General features: G+C 38.5%; 1 protein-coding gene across 2 annotated transcripts in view; it reads left to right on the top strand.

The window, feature by feature from the left end:
• Nucleotides 1-1225: 1225 nt before the first annotated feature.
• The window catches only part of draxina (dorsal inhibitory axon guidance protein a), a 30333-nt gene continuing 17748 nt past the window's right edge, over nucleotides 1226-13810 (top strand). Inside the window, exon 1 of one of the 2 annotated variants that reach the window (XM_038280876.1) lies at nucleotides 1226-1390. The gene's annotated coding sequence lies outside the window, so the exon portion shown is untranslated. The remainder of the gene's footprint in view (nucleotides 1391-13810) is intronic. The other variant, XM_038280875.1, reaches the window with a different exon arrangement.

Consider the following 13810-nt stretch of genomic DNA (forward strand, 5'->3'; position numbering starts at 1 on the left):
TGAACTGAGCATATGGCTGATATACTTAATAAACTGCCTTAATCTGACTTAGACTGAGCACGAAAAATAACTATAGGCTTATTTTTACACAATGAGAAAAGGGTCTTTTTGGTGCTGTAAATTTTATAAGAGTATTTCTCTTATAGAATTTCTACTCAGTATTTTTAAGCTTCAGTAAAAATCAACTTTTTTAATGTAAAACATGAATTTGGGGGAAAAAGTAAGTTTAACTTAGATTTCCTTATACTATTTAAATGTTTAACAGCAGTATGTACTTAAACCTAAAAATACAACATAAACTGTACTCTAAAATTATACCATTTTAAAACACATGCACGGTGCATTCGCACTGTAGGGTATATGTTATGTTCTAATAACATGTTTCTGTTTAAAGTTCAAATGATTTTGTTTTATGAAATAATTTTTTTTAATATATATTTTTTTCTTCTAACCTCAGCTTCTCCATCCATTAAAAGCTGCAGATCATACCACTCTCATTGGTTTGGCTCCTAGGAACCATGTTTTCACAGGACATAATGGTCCCTGCAAAGATTGTCATCACAGCAGCAACTCATAAAGTTCAACCTTAAACAGGAGTTGCTGGTTCTCCTCTTCAACGCCATTATTTAGTCTGTCCTTTGTCCGGCCATCACTTTGTGATTTTGGTCACAAACAAAACAGCAGCTGCAGACGGCAACGAACAATTTGGCTTTCAGGTAGGATAATGGTAAAAAGTAGGATAATGGTAAAAGTAATCGACTTTATTACTGTAGGTCTCTAGAGTCAGAAAACAGTTGCTGTTTGCTATAAGCAGCCACCACAGAAAGTGTTTGCCTTTATATAAAAAAAAAAAGGAAAAGAAAAACAAAAGTATATATTGCTGTTTACTGTGACAAGTGTAGCTGAAGTCAAATATCATGAGAGTCATGGGCAAATAAATTATTTATAAGCTTAATAAAATTATTTACATAAAAAAAATCTATATTTCCTTTTATAAACAAAGAGGTTTCTCCAGCTCTCTGAAAATAAAAACTTAACCAGCAGTTTTATGTAGACTTCCTCAGTGTCCCTGATCAAAGCTGCTGCCTGTTTTTCTTACTTTATAAATTAAAGGTATTGAGCTCCTGCCTCTCCTGCGCCTCGGAGACGCATCGGTCCTCGTGCCGCTGACGCGCACTCGTGAGCGCGCTCCCCGATCCGCTGTCTTTCCTCTTCCATAAGGGGGAGGAGAAAGTCCGGACGCTCGGCACATCATCCTAGAGCGCAGACCACCGAGGTTTCACCGCTCCTGCTGGTCTTGCTGCTCCTGCGCTGCGTCTGCGTCCCACCTGAAGCCATATGATCCAGACATCCGAGACGCAATCAAAGGAAAACGACAAACCAACTTAAAGTAAGAAAAAAGGATTTCACAGGCATTGCGTTTAGATGCTGTATTGAATCGATTGCATGTCATGATGTAGATGATTAACGGTTTTCCATCCATTGAAGCAATTTAGAGACGCTTAAACGACTTAGCAGTCTGATATAAGCCTAACTTTATTAATGGAAATAAGTCCACAGTGTTTATCCGATTAAAAAAACACAACAGCAGTTTGATTAAAGTGTAACTTAATCAAGATTTGGGCTATAAACACATCATATTTAGTTTCACACCAATAAACCAATAATCAGTAAATTAAGCTTTTACAATGAAAATTACTAACAAGTATAAAATATTTGACAGGGATTTCACAAAAAAAAAAAAAAAAGAAAGAATGAAAGATTATCTCCTCTTTACAGTTCATGGTTTGTTCTACAAACCAAACAATGTGTGAATGAGTGATGAAGCGACAGTGATAAAAAAATAGGTTGCAAAATGCAACTTCTAGAGTTCTCAATCAGCAGAAAAACAGTTGCAAGACAAGAAAAATCCTGTTTAAATAATGATTAGACTGAAACTCTTATCAAATAAGGACAAGGACACTTCGTCAAGTGAATTCTCAACCTATATCCCTTTTCTCTGGTGTTTTTGTAAAAAAGAAGACTATCTATTATCTATCTACTTTGTAATGGAGAGTTTTTCAAATATCATCTTTTTTTTGTCAGATTTCATTGTAAGGTTTACAAAAACAATCTCAACATGAGCTGCATCCCTTCTTCGTTCACCCTGAGTGAGATAATTGTTGATCATCCATTCTTCTCCTTCACCAATGCTTCATGTTTTGTTTTGAGTGTTGCCAAATGTGGCTGCATCTGTGTGATCGCTCAACACTGGCCAGTGAGGCCAGCGAGTGCTGTTTGCTTCATGAAGAGGAGGAGGAGAAGCTGAGGTGGAGGGACAATTTGGGGTTCATATAATTAGTTTGCATGCTTCACTTAGTAATGTCCAAACAGGAGCGTTTCCCCCCTGCTGGCAGGTCAAACCGTTCCCACATGGCGTGTCCACATACAGACACAGGTGTCCACATTTCAGGGGTCAGCAGAGTGCAAGTTTTGTTGCTGGTTGCTGCAGCCAAAGCTTTGATGTGTTTGGTGTTCCAGCTCCAAATAAACAGGCAGCTTAGAAACAACGTTCCAACATTGACAGGATAAATCATCAATTTCTATTTCTTTACCACTTTTATTCTGTTTGCTACATCTCATTTAGTCTTTTTCCTCTCGTTTCTCACCCTCTCCTCCTCCCTTTTCATTTGTCTCTCTCCTTCTCACTTCTCTCAGTGGGATGCCTCTTATTTCCCATCTTGGTGCTGCTTGTGTCTCGCAACATTTCTGGAACTTGCCTCTGTGTGGGTGTGAGAGGAGGTCTCTTTGCTGCGAGTTGTGTGTATGCAGGGATTTATGCAGTTCAAGTGTTGTTGCACTCGCACAAATCCCCCAACAAGATGCTGTCAATGTTGCTTCGCTTTGGAGACAATGTTCTGCTTTCGACCTGCAGCTGTTCTACCTGCAACCATATTACCACCTAATTGTTTTGTGTCTTCGCTGCTCTCTGCTGTGCTTCTGCTGCTGACAGATGGACCTTCCTTATGGCTCCTATTTTCTCTTCCAAGGGCCTTCACTTTCCACACCTACAAGCTACAAAAATCGCCCCTAGTCAATGTGTGAATCCCACCAAAGATTGTGGAGGATTTGACAGACAAAGCAGTTTTATTGTGCTGAAGTCAGTGGTATTGGCCCCTAAGGAAATGAAGTTTTATGGTGTTAGCTGCAGCCTGGCAGACATATTTACTGTGCAGTGCCATTAACTGGCTGAGTAATTTGCTCCAGTTTTATTGAGATATGTATAATTGCTCAGTGCCACCGATTAGATTTATTTTTAGTCAAACTAAGAAATATAAAAGTAAGCGTTTATGAATCAAACATGCTTCATTATTTCTTCATTGCATAGCGATATTGCATTATGCAGTGCAAAGCCTGTTTGTGTTTTCAACATTAATTTTTCCCTCTGATTAATTTTAGATTTTCCCTTTCATTATATGTTAAGTCTGTTTCAAATGTACACTTTAGTGATCCATGAAGCTTTGAGAGTTTTTCTTCTTTATTACTCTAAAGCCAAACACTCACAAATTGACCTTTGGTTTTATTTTAACGTGCAGGATTAAATTAACAAATTAGGCATATGCTCCAAAGGCTGGTAAATACCTGGCTTATGAGTTGCACACATTTTCTCGTAAGAATGTGCTTGATTTTAAATTCATGTCGTTGCACAGACAAAAACAAAAGACGTCCTAAAAATGGTATCTGTCTAAGATGACTGCGCGCCTTGAACAGCTTGTTTCTGGAGTCTTTGTTTGCGGGATCCTTATGGCCCCGCTGGTTCCTCCAAGAGATAAAACAACAGGAGCAGATGGCTTCTCGAGGTTTGGTGTCACAGCAGGTGGAGCTGAAAGATGCACACATGCAGCAGTTTAATACCAGGGTCGCCTGTTCCGCATCATCGCCTCTCTTTTTCTAACCCTCTGTCTCTGCCACGGATCTGGGTTCAGGCCCTGTTAAGTATATTTTTATAACAAGTCAGTTACTGGAGCACCGCATTGCTTAAGGGACTGACCAGTTGATCACAGACTTGAGAGAGGTCTCTGATCTCATCACAGCTTAATCATCCCGCACTCCAATAGGGGCCCGCTTTGCAATTTGTTGCAAGATTACCAATCATTTTACACTTACACACACTACTTTGATTTATGTCTCCCAGATGGCCATCTCGCACCATGTGCTGTGCTTATGAAAGCTCCCACCACACACAGTCATACATATAAATTATGTTTTCCACAAATGTAAACTATTGCAGCTCAATTCCGGCCTCTCTGCCCTGGTTTCCGAAGAATATAGAATTGATTTGAAGATTTTATTACATTTTAAATCGTAGTGCACATTTTTCCCCCTCTGTACGCTGCTGAGTTTAAACATTAATAGAGTCAGTATACGATGGTAAAGAGCAGAGATTTTGATCAAGCATTAAGACTCAGCTTAAGGAAGACCAAATTGGTATCATGACTTTTTCTTCTTCTTTCAGTCAATATTTATTTAGTTAACGCTCTCTCATTCTGTGTTATGATAAATACAATCTTCTCATCTTCACAGGTTTTTTTTTTATATTTGAAGGAGAAAGAGGATGCTTAATTTGATTTAAAGTATTCGAGTGTCATTTATTGTGAAAAATAACAAGTGCATTTTTTGAAAAGGGTGATTATTTGATTATTAACCTAAATCATGAATATTTATTAAATTAATCTAATCTAGGACCAACCTTTTGTTCTATTAGGCCTGAAGCTAGGCCTATGGTGTGTGTGGCGGGGTCCATTTTCTGAGCGAGCTGCATATCACCCATCACACCTGCTTCATTTGTATTTAATGAGCATTCATGATTAATTTTTTCGCCTCTCTAAGGTCCCTAACTTACTTGTTATTTTCCAAACCTGACCAACTTACCTTTACTACTATTAGATAGAAAAAAGTGTTTCAATAAGCAATGTAGGGTTTTTTTATTGTAGCTTCATTGTTTTTGTCAGGGAAGAAGACAAAGTTAACTTTATGAAAAAAATAGGTTATTTTTCACAACAACATCAATTTTTTTTGCTATACTTGTTCCTGTATGAAAAATGATTCATATATTTGAGAAAACACAAAACATGTCACAATTGAATTTCTCTTCGTTTGTGACCTGGTTTTTCGGAGTTTAGTGTCACCCTTTGGATGGAGCATTGCTGCTGCAGTTAGCAGGAAAATAAAAAGTGGGAGACGTGCACAGATGTTTACAGGGAGTCCCTGTGGACATTCATAGAGTTTCGATAGTGAAATTGATGTCACAAGTTTTGTGACTGAGTGGACAGTAGAGATAAGATCTAAAATGAGTAACTTAACCTTTACTGTGTTTTGTTTAGATGAAAAGTATTGATGATATAATAAAGAGCATGCATCATAAATTTATATGACGATAGAACCTTGATCCCTTTTTATTGTGTATTATAGTAATCGTATTAGAAAGTTTCCATTCCAAAAAAACCCCAACATGTTCCTAAAAAAAATAAGACATGAGAATCACAATATCCGGCAACACATTTCAGGTTTTTCAGCCATTGCACATCATCGTCCACTTATGATGCCTTCCAAGAGTACTTCCTTATTGGTGGCTAAAGTCCAGGCGTTTGTAACCTTAATACCATTTGTGTGAAATATATCCACATGAAATATGATCATGCAAAGGAGATTTTATCAAACAATTATTTGAAATTAGTTTCTTCATGACAAATATATTTTCTTTCATATTGTTTTTTTTTTGTAATGTGCAGGTAATCCTTATACCAGATCAGCTGCATTCTTTTGTATCGTCTCTTTGCTGATATTTTCTACTTCATTTCTGAAAGTTCCTTACAGAAATGCCAAGTTTTTACTTCGGACGCCCTTCCTGGTACAACCGGGATTCAAACCCAGGTGCATCATATTACAGTTAAATACGTTTACTGGTTAAGAACTTTTCAGTTTCAAAGCTAGTTTTGCTTTATTTCTAGCTGCTACAAAATCTGCTTAATATGTCAAATCTGAACCCCTGAAATAGAAGCTATTTTACATTTCAACATATTCAAAAAACTTAAGGATATAAATGCTCTCACTCAATGTAATGTAGCATATTTATATGATAATAATAATAAATGTAACAAAATGGTGCAACCTGTTTTTATTTCTTTAAATTGATCTTTTAGGATATTCATTGCTTAAAATGACATGCATGTAGATGTCTTAATACTTAGCGCAATTATATAAATAAATGTATTATTGAACAGTATGGTAAATAGACTTAAGTAACTATAGGCATTTGTATGAAAGCCTGGTCCTGGTAACTTAACGGTAATTTATTATAAAATAGTTAAGCTAACTTCATATCAGCACACTCTAGAGTGAGGGTTTGTGTTCTTTTAAAAATCAGTTCTGCAGAGCATTACTAAAGCTTAAATATTTCTGGAGTAAAAAACCTTAAAACTGAATTTTTTGCAGCACTTTGATTGGTGCATGAAATTAAATAGCTAGCATTAGGCAAAACTGCCCGAAATCAATCTGGCAGAAAACATCTTCATTTTGAATCTTGAAATTCAAGGATCGTTTTTATCCTTCTCTAATAGTTTCAGTTGAAGCTTAAATATCACTATCCAAGTATTTGATTACTCTCTTTGGAAAAGTTAATAAAGAAACCTGTCAAGACACCCGTATTGGCGTCCCATGACCTCGTTGCAGATGCTTGTCCTGCTGTGCTTCATGAACAACACATGCGCTTGTTTTAATACACAGCACCAGCAGGAGGCTGTGGTTGTTTATAACACACTAGAGGCTGTGCTTAAAATCCAGAATACCACCCAGAGTGCTCCATTATCACCCTCACCCTGCATCTCCTCAAAGGGCCACCTGTTTAGCAGCGCATGAAAGTCTGAGAGGAAAACAGGGCACTGCTTTACTGAGATACTCAGTCGCTTTCCATTTCAGTTGACAGGTCTATTCAGGCCTCAGATTTGATAGGGAGGCCTTCTGTTTCTATGGAAGCATCGCATTTTTCTTTTTTTTTATTGAGAAACCTTGTTTCTTTGAAGGGCCATGTTGTTGTGAAGCTTCTGCTTTTGTCTGCTGTGCAGGTGATTATGCTTTGTGTCACTTTCTACAAACAGAGCATTTACCCTTTGATTTCTTCCACTCAAAGGAAGAAAAAGGAGCAATCCACCAGCTATCTTTGTCAGGTTGAGAAGGGATACTTCTAAAAAGACCATTTTTGCTCTTATAAAGTCACTCTGAAACTGGAGCTAGTGAGTATAGCAAAGCAAGAAGTAAATACGACCTGACTGACAATTAGATGTTAAACACGCCCTTAACTTGTTACAATTAGTGATAGGAATTTGTTTAAATGTTTAATCGAGTTAATTACAGGGTCTGTACTTGCAAAAACAAAATTAAGTGCATTTTAATTGAACAAATTATATATTGAGAAAGTGAAAAACTATTAAATTAAAAAACTTTATTATATATTATAATCATATATAATCATTTAGCTTTTCATTAAATACCCTTGATATTTTATGCAACTTTGAAAAATCCCTTCTCTAGAGATGTGAAGTAAACACAGCATGATTATTAAATATAGAACAATTGCTTCTATTAGATAAGGTAAAAAAATATAAAGCAACAATACATACTATATTGCTTTTAAGAGTTTAATATTTACTGTAAACAGAAGTTAAATACTGCATGTCAACCCAGGCTTTCTCTCCTTAATCCAACTTCTAAGACAAACAATCTATGTCCATTTGACCTGTAGAGTTCTTTAGTTCTTTTTATGTATACTTCCTTATTTTGGCTCTGAAGCTTGGCATCTTATCTGATGTTAGCTGGCTGGAGAGTTTGTGCTGCTGACATTAGCGTTTCAAAACTCTCAGCTTACCTTAACATTAGTTGTTCTGAGATAAATTTTAAGTTTTAATACCTACAGTTCACCAACGCTCGCTTCTTTGCTAGTGCATCATTTATGGGTGTACAAGAAACCATGGATACAAAGGTTTCTGCTCTGGAATTTAATATACCGGTATATAAAAAATGCAATTAATTGTGCTAACTTTTTTAATGTGTTCAAATCTATATAACTGATTAATAGAAGTCGATGCTTTAAGGGGTAAAAGTAAAAAAAAAAAAATGCTTTTAATGTTTAGTTTTTTTCCTAAATCTTTTGTTTTTTAAAACTTTTTTTTACATTCTATTTTTTTAAAAGCAAAAAAAGCAATACAAACAAATTTGCCAAATTTCTTTGGTGACACAGTGAAATTAGGAGTGCATTTATTTATGTAAAAATTTCTGGATTTTGGATTACAGAGATATTTTGTCGCAAATTGATCCAATTAACTCTTAATAATCACTAATTACATTGGTTTTTGGTGTTAGAGATGCATTTCTCTGAATGCAAGTTTGCACACATGTCTGCTTTTTCAAGTACCACTAAATACTTAAAACCTGTCCTTTATATATATATATATATATATATATATATATATATATATATATATATATATATATATATATATATATTAGAGATGTCCCGATCCAGGTTTTTGCACTTCCGATCCGATACCGATATTGTTTTTGGACTTCCGATCCGATACCGATACTGGCCGATACCAGCCTATCCGAGCATGTATTTAAGTTTAAGTTAAAGTATTTAGCCTTAGTTGTAAGACTCATGTTGAAAAGGGTTTTAGTACTCTTGATAACATCTAGCCAGCTGAATTAGGTGAGATTGAATAAAACACAATGATTGGTAACAACAAACTTACCTGTTTATTAAGAGATAAACACAAACTGGACAAAATTATGAATAGCAATCTGAAATTGCACAGTGAACAGTAAAGCCGTAAACAGTTAAAGGTGCAAGTATTACTGTAAGTTTTAATAAAAATGCAAAACAGGGAAACACTGGCGCAAAATAGTGGAATGGATCGTTTCAATCAAAAAACTGGATCGGCATTTTACATGCTTTGCCGATACGCATTTTTTTGCCAATATCGGCGTCCCGATCCGATACGTGGATCGGATCGGGACAAGCCTAATATATATATATATATATATATATATATATATATATATATATATACACTATATTGCCAAAAGTATTTGCTCACCCATCCAAATTATTGGAATCAGGTGTTCCAATCACTTCCATGGCCACAGGTGTATAAATTCAAGCACCTAGGCATGCAGACTGTTTTTACAAACATTTGTGAAAGAATGGGTCGCTCTCAGGAGCTCAGTGAATTCCAGCGTGGAACTGTGATAGGATGCCACCTGTGCAACAAATCCAGTCGTGAAATTTCCTCGCTCCTAAATATTCCACAGTCAACTGTCAGCTGTATTATAAGAAAATGGAAGTGTTTGGGAACGACAGCAACTCAGCCACGAAGTGTTAGGCCACGTAAACTGACGGAGCGGGGTCAGCGGATGCTGACGCGCATAGTGCGAAGAGGTCGCCAACTTTCTGCAGAGTCAATCACTACAGACCTCCAAACTTCATGTGGCCTTCAGATTAGCTCAAGAACAGTGCGCAGAGAGCTTCACGGAATGGGTTTCCATGGTCGAGCAGCTGCATCCAAGCCATACATCACCAAGTGCAATGCAAAGCGTCGGATGCGGTGGTGTAAAGCACGCCGCCACTGGACTCTAGAGCAGTGGAGACGCGTTCTCTGGAGTGACGAATCGCGCTTCTCCATCTGGCAATCTGATGGACGGGTCTGGGTTTGGCGGTTGCCAGGAGAACGGTACTTGTCTGACTGCATTGTGCCAAGTGTAAAGTTTGGTGGAGGGGGGATTATGGTGTGAGGTTGTTTTTCAGGAGCTGGGCTTGGCCCCTTAGTTCCAGTGAAAGGAACTCTGAATGCTTCAGCATACCAAGACATTTTGGACAATTCCATGCTCCCAACTTTGTGGGAACAGTTTGGAGCTGGCCCCTTCCTCTTCCAACATGACTGTGCACCAGTGCACAAAGCAAGGTCCATAAAGACATGGATGACAGAGTCTGGTGTGGATGAACTTGACTGGCCTGCACAGAGTCCTGACCTCAACCCGATAGAACACCTTTGGGATGAATTAGAGCGGAGACTGAGAGCCAGGCCTTCTCGTCCAACATCAGTGTGCGACCTCACAAATGCGCTTCTGGAAGAATGGTCAAAAATTCCCATAAACACACTCCTAAACCTTGTGGACAGCCTTCCCAGAAGAGTTGAAGCTGTTCTAGCTGCAAAGGGTGGACCGACGTCATATTGAACCCTATGGATTAGGAACGGGATGTCACTTAAGCTCATATGTGAGTCAAGGCAGGTGAGCAAATACTTTTGGCAATATAGTGTATATATATATACACTATATTGCCAAAAGTATTTGCTCACCCATCCAAATTATTGGAATCAGGTGTTCCAATCACTTCCATGGCCACAGGTGTATAAATTCAAGCACCTAGGCATGCAGACTGTTTTTACAAACATTTGTGAAAGAATGGGTCGCTCTCAGGAGCTCAGTGAATTCCAGCGTGGAACTGTGATAGGATGCCACCTGTGCAACAAATCCAGTCGTGAAATTTCCTCGCTCCTAAATATTCCACAGTCAACTGTCAGCTGTATTATAAGAAAATGGAAGTGTTTGGGAACGACAGCAACTCAGCCACGAAGTGGTAGGCCACGTAAACTGACGGAGCGGGGTCAGCGGATGCTGACGCGCATAGTGCGAAGAGGTCGCCAACTTTCTGCAGAGTCAATCACTACAGACCTCCAAACTTCATGTGGCCTTCAGATTAGCTCAAGAACAGTGCGCAGAGAGCTTCATGGAATGGGTTTCCATGGTCGAGCAGCTGCATCCAAGCCATACATCACCAAGTGCAATGCAAAGCGTCGGATGCGGTGGTGTAAAGCACGCCGCCACTGGACTCTAGAGCAGTGGAGACGCGTTCTCTGGAGTGACGAATCGCGCTTCTCCATCTGGCAATCTGATGGACGGGTCTGGGTTTGGCGGTTGCCAGGAGAACGGTACTTGTCTGACTGCATTGTGCCAAGTGTAAAGTTTGGTGGAGGGGGGATTATGGTGTGGGGTTGTTTTTCAGGAGCTGGGCTTGGCCCCTTAGTTCCAGTGAAAGGAACTCTGACTGCTTCAGCATACCAAGACATTTTGGACAATTCCATGCTCCCAACTTTGTGGGAACAGTTTGGAGCTGGCCCCTTCCTCTTCCAACATGACTGTGCACCAGTGCACAAAGCAAGGTCCATAAAGACATGGATGACAGAGTCTGGTGTGGATGAACTTGACTGGCCTGCACAGAGTCCTGACCTCAACCCGATAGAACACCTTTGGGATGAATTAGAGCGGAGACTGAGAGCCAGGCCTTCTCGTCCAACATCAGTGTGCGACCTCACAAATGCGCTTCTGGAAGAATGGTCAAAAATTCCCATAAACACACTCCTAAACCTTGTGGACAGCCTTCCCAGAAGAGTTGAAGCTGTTCTAGCTGCAAAGGGTGGACCGACGTCATATTGAACCCTATGGATTAGGAACGGGATGTCACTTAAGCTCATATGTGAGTCAAGGCAGGTGAGCAAATACTTTTGGCAATATAGTGTATATATATATATATATATATATATATATATATATATATATATATATATATATATATATATATATATATATATATTTATTTATCTATATTATAAACAATTATTTAGGGATTGCTTTATGCCTTATCATTGTGTGTTAAACTTAATTTTCTTCAAAGCATCTTACATACTATTGGTTGTAAAGCTTTTATAATAGTTATATTCTTTATATTTCATGACTGGTTAAAAATGATCATAGCTAACATGCCTTCCAATATAAAACAACTGAGAGACTCCTTACATATGAACTAACATTACCATGTATGTTGTGAGATTTTGGGAACTGTAGCCCCTTCAGCCCCTTTTGTATTTGTGTGACATTAGCCTGATATTGTTCCTTTGATACATATAATTACAGCTGTGTTAACCACAGAGCTGCATGTTTAAAAACAGCAGACACACAGCTTAGGATGAATCATTGATTGTATCTAAATATTGGATATGTGTCTCTTCTAACTAATGACACTCAGCTGTTAGCATGCAAGATAGTACTTGGTTATATTTATTGCCCTTCTTTTGCCCTTAATCAGTTACATTAGTTTGCTATCTAAAGACACTGTTAAACAGTGGGTTGTGATTAAGCATATATACAAAAAATAAAACAGACAAAGAGGATGTCATTCTTTACAGAAAAATAAATCAGACTTTCTCAGCGGCTGCCTCCTGTGGAGCGGGAGACAAAGATAGAAGAATCGTATTGTTAAAAAAAAACATGTATGCATGGAGAGAATGACGTCTGAAGCCCACAGCTTTTCAACAGTGGCTGTGTCTGCTTTGACAGGATGAGAGAAGCAATTGTTTATGATGAATATTCCAGATAAATTCTGTTTTTGCATAAAAACCCATCTCTCTCTGTGCTCAGGGAAAGCTATATTGTCCAACTCAAAAACTGTTAACACCCAGTTGTTTGACTACCTGCTTAATCAAAGCTGCTCCTATTCAATCAGTTTTTGACAATTCTGACCCTTTTATTTTACCTGGCAGATTGTTGGTTACAAACCATTAAACCTATAAGTAGGTTACTTTTAGGTGAACATTTTTATTTTATTTAAAAAAAGGTACCATTACTAACAAAATTACAGCTATTGTAAATGCCCTTCATTTTTTTAAGACTAAGACCTTAAAGCATTTTACTCCGACAATCAGTCATTCACACGCTAACGGTGGTAAGCTACAATGAGGCACAGCTGCCGCAGGGCAGACTGACAGAAGTGGGGCTGCCATATATTCAGTAGGTGGCTAAAGTGTGTTGCTCAAGGACACAACAACTGAGACGGAAAGAACAGGGGCTGAAACCAACCAGTTACAGAATGAACCCCTACCTCCAGAGTCCTCATCACCCAGATATACATGAAAATAAAGATGGTTTTAATAGTTATTTCTATTTCAGACATAAATCATTTGTATTGAGGAATTAAGCCACAGGAAGTTATATTAAATAGTAATATGTTTTGAAAGAATCCATCCATCCATCCATCCATCCATCCATCCATCCATCCATCCATCCATCCATCCATCCATCCATCCATCCATCCATCCATCCATCCATCCATCCATCCATCCCTCCATCCATCCATCCATCCATCCATCCATCCATCTCTTCCGTGTATCTGGGGTCGGGTCACGGGGCAGCTTCGGTAGGGAGGGACCAGATGTCCCTCTCCCCAGCCACTTGGGTCAGCTCCTTCAGGGGATCGCCAAGGCGCTCCCAGGCCAGCCGAGAATCACAGTCCCTCCAGCGTGTCCTGGATCTCCCCCTGGTCCTGTCTAGAACACCTCACTAGGGAGACGTCCAGGAGGCATCCTAACCAGATGCCCAAGCCACCTCAACTGGCTCCTCTTGACGTGGAGGAGCAGCAGTCCACTCTTTTGAAAGAACCTGAATTTATTTTTTATAAAGAAACCAGATAAAAGAAAAAAATATGTGTATGAAAGGACAGAGCAGACTTCTAGTGGAATCTTAGATATTTTGATGTTTGCAACAAGATGTTGTATATGTTCTATTAGTCTGTTTTGGAGGGTGTGATCTCTTCTGCCATCATCTGCTGGGGTAATGGGGTAATTAGACCTAATGACTTAAAAAAGCTCAAAAATCTAATTAAGAAGGCCAGCTCTGTTCTAAGAACTCCTCTAGAACCTCTGGAGTTTATTTCACAACAAAA

The sequence above is a fragment of the Cyprinodon tularosa genome, unplaced genomic scaffold (genome assembly GCF_016077235.1).
Source record: "Cyprinodon tularosa strain WSP-4 unplaced genomic scaffold, ASM1607723v1 ctg165, whole genome shotgun sequence".
In the NCBI taxonomy this organism is placed as follows: domain Eukaryota; kingdom Metazoa; phylum Chordata; class Actinopteri; order Cyprinodontiformes; family Cyprinodontidae; genus Cyprinodon; species Cyprinodon tularosa.